Raw genomic sequence first — 7,823 nt, 5'->3', positions numbered from 1 at the left:
TGCTAAATAACAAAAAATGATACTATACTCAACTACCCAGGGGTCAGGAGCTCAATTCTCTTCAGATGTTGTTTACACACTGAACAAGAACACTCTCAACCTGGCTATTTAACCCTTGAGTTGTGCTGGTCAAACCAGACACTTCACAGGGCAATCCAAGTGGCCTATTGAAACTACTTCTACTCCAGGGTGCCAATAGCCAACTGCTTTTAGCACAAAAAACACAAAAACTACTAGAAACTACAGACTACCACACAAGCTAATAATACAGTACTAATAGAAAAGCACTTAGTGTACAACTACTAGCAGCTTGCTAAATAACAAAAAATGATACTATACTCAACTACCCAGGGGTCAGGAGCTCAATTCTCTTCAGATGTTGTTTACACACTGAACAAGAACACTCTCAACCTGGCTATTTAACCCTTGAGTTGTGCTGGTCAAACCAGACACTTCACAGGGCAATCCAAGTGGCCTATTGAAACTACTTCTACTCCAGGGTGCCAATAGCCAACTGCTTTTAGCACAAAAAACACAAAAACTACTAGAAACTACAGACTACCACACAAGCTAATAATACAGTACTAATAGAAAAGCACTTAGTGTACAACTACTAGCAGCTTGCTAAATAACAAAAAATGATACTATACTCAACTACCCAGGGGTCAGGAGCTCAATTCTCTTCAGATGTTGTTTACACACTGAACAAGAACAAGAACAACAATTTACCAAACCTTATACCAAACCTTATACTTATACTTATACTTATACTATAACTTATACTTATACTGAACAAGAACAAGAACAACAATTTACCAAACCTTATACTTACTTCACCGGAGTCCCCCTGGGCTCTATACCCGGTCCACTCCTTTTTCCCTTCTATTAAATACAATTTTCAATCAAATGTTATTAAAGTGCCAAATGACAATTCTCAAGACACTTTACATAATAGAGCAGAGACCCGGCATTGTCCCGCCATGACCAAGGAATTTTGTAACAGTGGCAACGAAAAACTAAGACCAAACTTAAGTTTCTATATCAGTGGTGCTCAAACTTTTTCATGTAAAGGACCCCCAAAATGATATGTATTTGGCCACGGACCCCCTTCTGAAATTGTTTTATTCCAAGGACCCCCAGAAGCAAAGATTTGAGTTAGAAATGTTCGCTTTATAAATACATTACATATATATTCAAAGATTTGCACACATATTCAAAAAGAGCAGATTTACAAGCTCATAGCGCAGCACTTAGTGACGTGCTATGAGCTTGTGTATCTGCTATTTTTGAATAGCCAAAGTATAAAATAATGGTTGTAAGTGGTTCAAATCTAAAATGACACAGATGATTTCCTGGTTTTAATGGGTTAACTGGAAGAAACGTCAGGCAGACCCGCCCGGTGGGCGGCCATCTGCCTCGACGGTGTCGGTGATGAGGTAGAGGCGGGGGGGTGAGAGAGAGAGAGAGAGAGAGAGAGAGAAAGAGAGACAGAGAGAGAGACAGGGGGGTGATACAAGCATACACAAGTAGTAGCAATAAGAATAAATATAATGGTGTGAGGTAGTATATGATAGTATTTGTGCATGATAGGCATGATGATTAGTAATCAACGATCAGTAATCATTGATTACGCACATCTAGTTGCGTTTGTGTGCGTGCATACTTAGGGATGTTTTGTGTCCTTTGATATTATTGTCACACATGCATAAAAGAGAGAAAAAGAAGACGTAGAATAACGTTTCCAACATATATTGCAGCATCACAGATCAATATTAATCTATCCCCTCCAAACCTCTCATGCAGTATGTATTAAGTTCCTCATTAAAAGCACCATTCTGTCACCTTATATCAGATCTGCATTGAGTTTCTGAGGGCTGCCAAACTCCTCAAAACAAAGTTTCTCTGCCTTTCAAAGCAAGATGTTTTGATTTATTTTCCCCCTAAGTGTACTATACAATAGTGGCATGGCACGTACTATGCAAATACAGCCATTCAGTTATGGGTAAAAGGAGGAGGGGGGGGAGTAATATAATGTATCAGAAACAAGCAGAAACCTTATGATTTTTATGTTTTTGTTGTAAATGAATGCCCTACTTCATCATACAAGAGTGCCACACAAAAGTAGTGAAAATAGCCGATCTACAAGCTCACAATGCGACGCGTTTTGAGCTTGTAGATCGGCTATTTTCACAGTTTTTTTTCTTTTAAAATAATATTAAAAAGGATTGGTCTTGGACGTAAAATGTGGGTTTTCACCCAGACAGCGACGATGTACACCACAGGGAGCTCTATTCCGTACCTGCTGGACATTTAGGACAGTAGATGCTTGAGCTAGAAAGGATTTCAAAAGACAGGCATCAGCCCAGCAACAGACTGCGTTGGACTGGCAAGCGCCTGAGGGGGTGGCTGTGTGTCTCAAGGCCCCGGGGCTCAAGGCTTAAGGGGAGTTTTTCCCCGGCGGCTTTCTGAGCCCTGAACAACCACGTAGGCAACTAGAAAAAGTGCTCCTCGGAGCACAGGTCTCCGCCAGGTCAGGTAGGTTAGTGTGGTGGGCCAGCAATGTTCGGAATTCGCCAGTCAGGGTGGAATATGAAAAATTGGATCCGTCTTGATCACTGGACTATAGAGATAATGTGTACCGATTTGCGGGATGTTTGGAATACATTTGTAGGAGTAATAAAATAAAATAAAAGGTTTGCAAAAATCTGCCTCCTATAGTGGCGCTATAATATGGCAATGTTAAAAGGGTGGCATTTGTTCCTCAACGTGCGAATGTGCGTGCAAAGTTTCACCGCAATCGTTAATGATTTGTGGCATTTTGTTCAAAACGCAAAGCAAATTTTAGATGTCAATCTTAGCCAATCAGGATGGAATATGAAAAATCTAACTTATCCATCTTGATCACATGACTATAGAGATCATGTGTACCGATTTGCGTGAAATTTGGATAAAATCTGAATGTGCACAATTTTGGAAATTGCACGCTGTGTTCATGATTTGAGGCATTTTGTTGAAATTAGAGCACTCCTGCAAACTTTTGAAGCCATTCTTAGCCAATCAGGATGGAATATGAAAATGATTGAATGAATGTTTAATGACTATATGATGATGTTTGGACAAAATCTGTATACTGTCAAAAAATGTGTTTCGCAAAAAGCAAACCATGTGAAAATTTGGGGCAGAGGTTCTGAATTGGCATCCAGGGAGTGTGTGTGCACAGTTGCGCTTCGATCAAGCCAACAGTGCCAGAGATTAGCTGTTCACAGACGGACACACACACACACACACACAAAAAACATAGTCTCGTCCATGCCTTTTGGCCTGGCGGAGACAATAAACAAAAGAAGGAAAAGAAAGAGAAACTTAAACTATTTGCATTCGAAACTGTAATTAATCCTCTATAGATTGCTCAAATCGATACGGCACACTGTGTGTGTGTGTGTGTGTGTGTGTGTGTGTGTGTGTGTGTGTGTGTGTGTGTGTGTGTGTGTGTGTGTGTGTGTGTGTGTGTGTGTCTACAGTCTACACACACACACACACACACACACACACACATACATACCGTGTATACATTATATGGGCTACGCATATAATTTTCCATACACTTTCACAAATTAAACAATAAAGTGTCCAAGAATAACAAGAATAGCTGATTGTGAGCTATCTCACCATGGGGGGGGGGGGCTATATATGACTACTATACCGCAAATATACGCACCTGCTCAGTGATTCCAATGGGCAACAAATTAGTCCAGTAAGGGTACTGAACGTTGCAATGGAAAATAAACAACCTCATTCTTCAAGGATGAGGTGTGACAAATTAAAGGAGAGGAGCATTTATTAATGAAACAGCGCCCTCACCTACCCATGCCACATTAGTGTGGTCATATAAATTGGGTCTGGTTGAGGTCCTGATGTGTCCATTGGGTGATTGGCATAAAATGGGCTTGTTGTGCAGATGATTCTGCACATAACTGAAACTGACAAACATGCTTGAGATCAAGTGTGCATATGCATATATAAGACCCACTTACACCTAAAATGCAATCTGTATCCAGATATGCTACGAGAAATCCAATCACGCTTTTGAATATTTAAATGCGAGATCTCATTTTCTGCATTCTGCATTGGTATCAAATCTCAATTTTCACATGCAACTGTGAATAACAGGTCGGTATGCCGTTTGTACTGTCAATAGAAACTGGCCTCTAGAGTCTATAGAGTAGTTCATATTTAATATGATGTGTTTGAAACCGTTGTGTTTGGAATGTTGCTACAGTTACTTGTCAATCTGCTTCGAGAACGCATCGGTCGGTGCCACAGATCTGCTTCAAAAATGCTACCAATAAGGTGGCAAACTTGAGGCTTATCCGCCGTGGTGATTACGTTTCTACATGAGGTGACTTTATGATTTTAACAGAGTTATGTTTATATATCTATAACTGAGTAGACTAACAGTACGGATTGCATGTACAATTTAGCTCTGACTCCGATTGGGGTCCCATCTCAGTGCATGCCAGACCACTCTCTGATGTGGCCAGGCAGATCCAACAGCTCTTACAGTTGGCTCTGTGTGTGTTTATAGCTTACCTTAACATGTGTTATCCATATGAATAAAGGTAGTATATTAATAGCAGGTAAACACACACACACACACACACACACACACACACACACACACACACACACACACAAACACAATTTGTACGTTATTGTTCATCTGTATAGAGATTTTCTTTTTCAGTTTTTAGTTTCATACATCCATTTCCCCTTCCCTGTGATTATTCCCTCTTTCACTCTCGCTCACTCTCTTTTCTCTCTATCTCACGTTTAATCAGTCCATCAGGTGGCTGTCACTGCAGGGGCTGGTGAATTATTAATGTCTATGCCACGAGGAAAGGGAGGGGAAACAGCAGGGGGAAAGATGGAGCGAGACGCTGCCTTTTCATGGAATGCTCCTGCAGACAGAGAGAGACCAAAAGAAAAAAAAACGAAACAGAGAAAGAAAGTTAAAGATTTAGGCAGACCGAAAGAGAAGAAAGGAGAGCAACCGAGAGACTCAGAGAGACTCAGAGAGAGAGAGAGAGAGAGAGAGAGAGAGAGAGAGAGAAATGAAAGAAGAGAAGACTTATAATGAGCACGACAGATCTCAGCTCTTTTTAGACCAACACCTCCTTATCAGATATGGTCCAAATTCTCACCATGACGCCCATGCTCATAATTAGCTTCCAGCGATGGCAGTTGAGCCTTGCTGATACAAAACCTCAGGGAAGATACTGTAGGTCATTTGGACCAGTCAAACATTTCAAATGAACATAGCTTAGGCGTAATTAAATCTACTGAGTCCTAACTTCAGTGAGTCTTTATACTTGTCAGTAATGTTGCGGCTTATATTTTCTCCAGAGCCTAAAAACATTGCCTGTCATGTCTGCTGTATCCCATTGTGTGGGCAGCAATGGGCTTTGGGTACTACAGGTCGGATGCCGTAGGCAGGAGTTGCTTTTATGTCTTCTGTTTAGCATTTAATGTATTCTGTAATAGGCCTATATTCTGTAGCCACCACACACTATAATACATGTAGAGTGGGACCTCGAGTATGGGTTCAGAATCAAGGGAAAGTCACCCTACAATAGTTTATCATTGCCATTTGTTGTTTCGGCCTAGCGAGAGGGGAGTATGTCAGTCCGTCCGTCCGTCCGTCCGTCCGTCCGTCCGTCCGTCCGTCCGTCCGTCCGTCCATCTGTCTGCAAGCAGCTAATCTCCGGCACCGTTGGTCCGGTCGCTGCAAAACTGTGCACACACACTCCCTGGATGCCAATTCAGAACCTCTGCCCCAAATTTTTCACATGGGCCTGTTATAAATAGCGCCAGCAGGAGGCTGATTTGTGCAAAACCCATTTTGGGATATTACTCCTACAGATTTTCTGTATACAGTATCTCTATAGTCATCTGATCAAGACGGATCTGTCCGATATTTCATATTCCATCCTGATTGGCTAAGGTTGGCTTCCAAAGTTTGCAGGATTGGTCCGTTTTGAACAAAATGTCTCAAACCATGAACGCAGCTTGCGTTTTCCGTTAAAATTTGCATGCACATTCCCACTAGGCAGAGGAAGAAATGCCACCCTTTTCACATTGCCCTGTTATAGCGCCACCAGCAGGTCTAATTTAGCAATACACATTTTTGCAACAAAATGCCTCAAATCATGAAGGCACGCACATTCCCACTAGGCCGAGGAAGACATGCCACCCTTTTCACATTGGCCTATTGTAGCGCCACCAGGAAGCCACAATAACCTACCTGACCTGGCGGAGACCTGTGCTCCGAGGAGCACTTTTTCTAGTTTTGAATGTATAGTTGGGTGTTTAATTTCTACTGATGTGTGTGTGTGTGTATGTGTGTGTGTGTGTGTGTGTGTGTGTGTGTGTGTGTGTGTGTGTGTGTGTGTGTGTGTGTGTGTGTGTGTGTGTGTGTGTGTGTGTGTGTGTGTGTGTGTGTGTGTGTGTGTGTGTGTGTGTGTGTGTGTGTGTGTGTGAGAGAGAGAGAGAGAGAGAGACTGTATGACTGTACAGTATATGTTAGACTCTGAATCTGTAGATTATGGTCACGTAACTGTATGTTAAGAATCAAGGGCATTTTAGATTTAGTTGTGGCCATCTCAAACAGGGCTCAGTGTGTGAGCTGCCAGCGTGACATGAGCTTGACGCTCATGAGAGCTGATATAATGACTGATTGGTCACACCGAGAGAGAGAGAGAGAGAGAGAGAGAGAGAGAGAGAGAGAGAGAGAGAGAGAGAGAGAGAGAGAGAGAGAGAGAGAGAGAGAGAGAGAGAGAGAGAGAGAGAGAGAGAGAGAGAGAGAGAGAGAGAGAGTGAGAGAGTGAGAGAGTGAGAGAGAGAGAGAGTGAGAGTGAGAGTGAGAGTGAGAGAGAGAGAGAGAGAGAGAGAGAGAGGCTGGGGGTGCTTTAGTGCTTGAAGGACACATGGATTCAAGTTCTTATGATAAGCTTCTGAATTTACCATAACTTGCCAGTGGCATATACTGTAGATATATAGATAGATATAGGATAGATATATTCACTTGTATTTTAAGGATAGGTTAGTTTAGTTAGTTATGTATTTTGGTAAGTAGAATGAACGTATCCCCATGTTTGTGCCGAATCTGGGGGGGATCAAGAGATCAGTGAGGTCCCTCTGGTGTTGGTGGGCGCGTTTCTCACTCTTTTGAAGTAGTTTGATGATAGGTACACTGATCCCTTGAGTATCTTGGAAACCAGGGGGAGGGGGAGAGAGAGAGAGAGAGAGCGAGAAAGATAGAGGATAATGAGGGCAAATGATGAATGCAGGGTGATACTCATGTTATTTATTCATAAAGACAGTGAGAAACTAGCATTTGATCAACATTTGAAGTTAATAGATTAACATTACTGTCAAAAGGGAACTGCCTCCTGGCAAGTGATCTGGTATATACCCGGTTCCTGCTGGGATTTCCCCACAGTGTGGGGAGGGAGTTGCTGGCTCTCACTGTTGTTGGTACGCAGCCATTCTGTGAACCATCAGAGGCTGCGTTTTCCTACTCTGTGTTTTGATTCCTTTGAATTCCAGTATCTCATATCAAACCATTTGCAGCAACCGTGTTTGGCGACCAAGTTTCATCCTTAAACATATACTGTAGTGTAGTGTACTGCAGTGATTCGCCACCTGTGGGCCGGGAGGATATTGCAAGTGGGCCCCCAAATAATTGGCAATACACTCATATTTTATTGATAATATAATTCATAAAATAATTCATGAAATAAAATGTCTTGGTATTTTTTCATTAA

This window comes from Gymnoscopelus microlampas (genome assembly GCF_963454915.1).
Source record: "Gymnoscopelus microlampas genome assembly, chromosome: 2".
NCBI classification, from domain to species: Eukaryota; Metazoa; Chordata; class Actinopteri; order Myctophiformes; family Myctophidae; genus Gymnoscopelus; species Gymnoscopelus microlampas.
Note: the sequence above shows the minus strand (reverse complement) of the source record.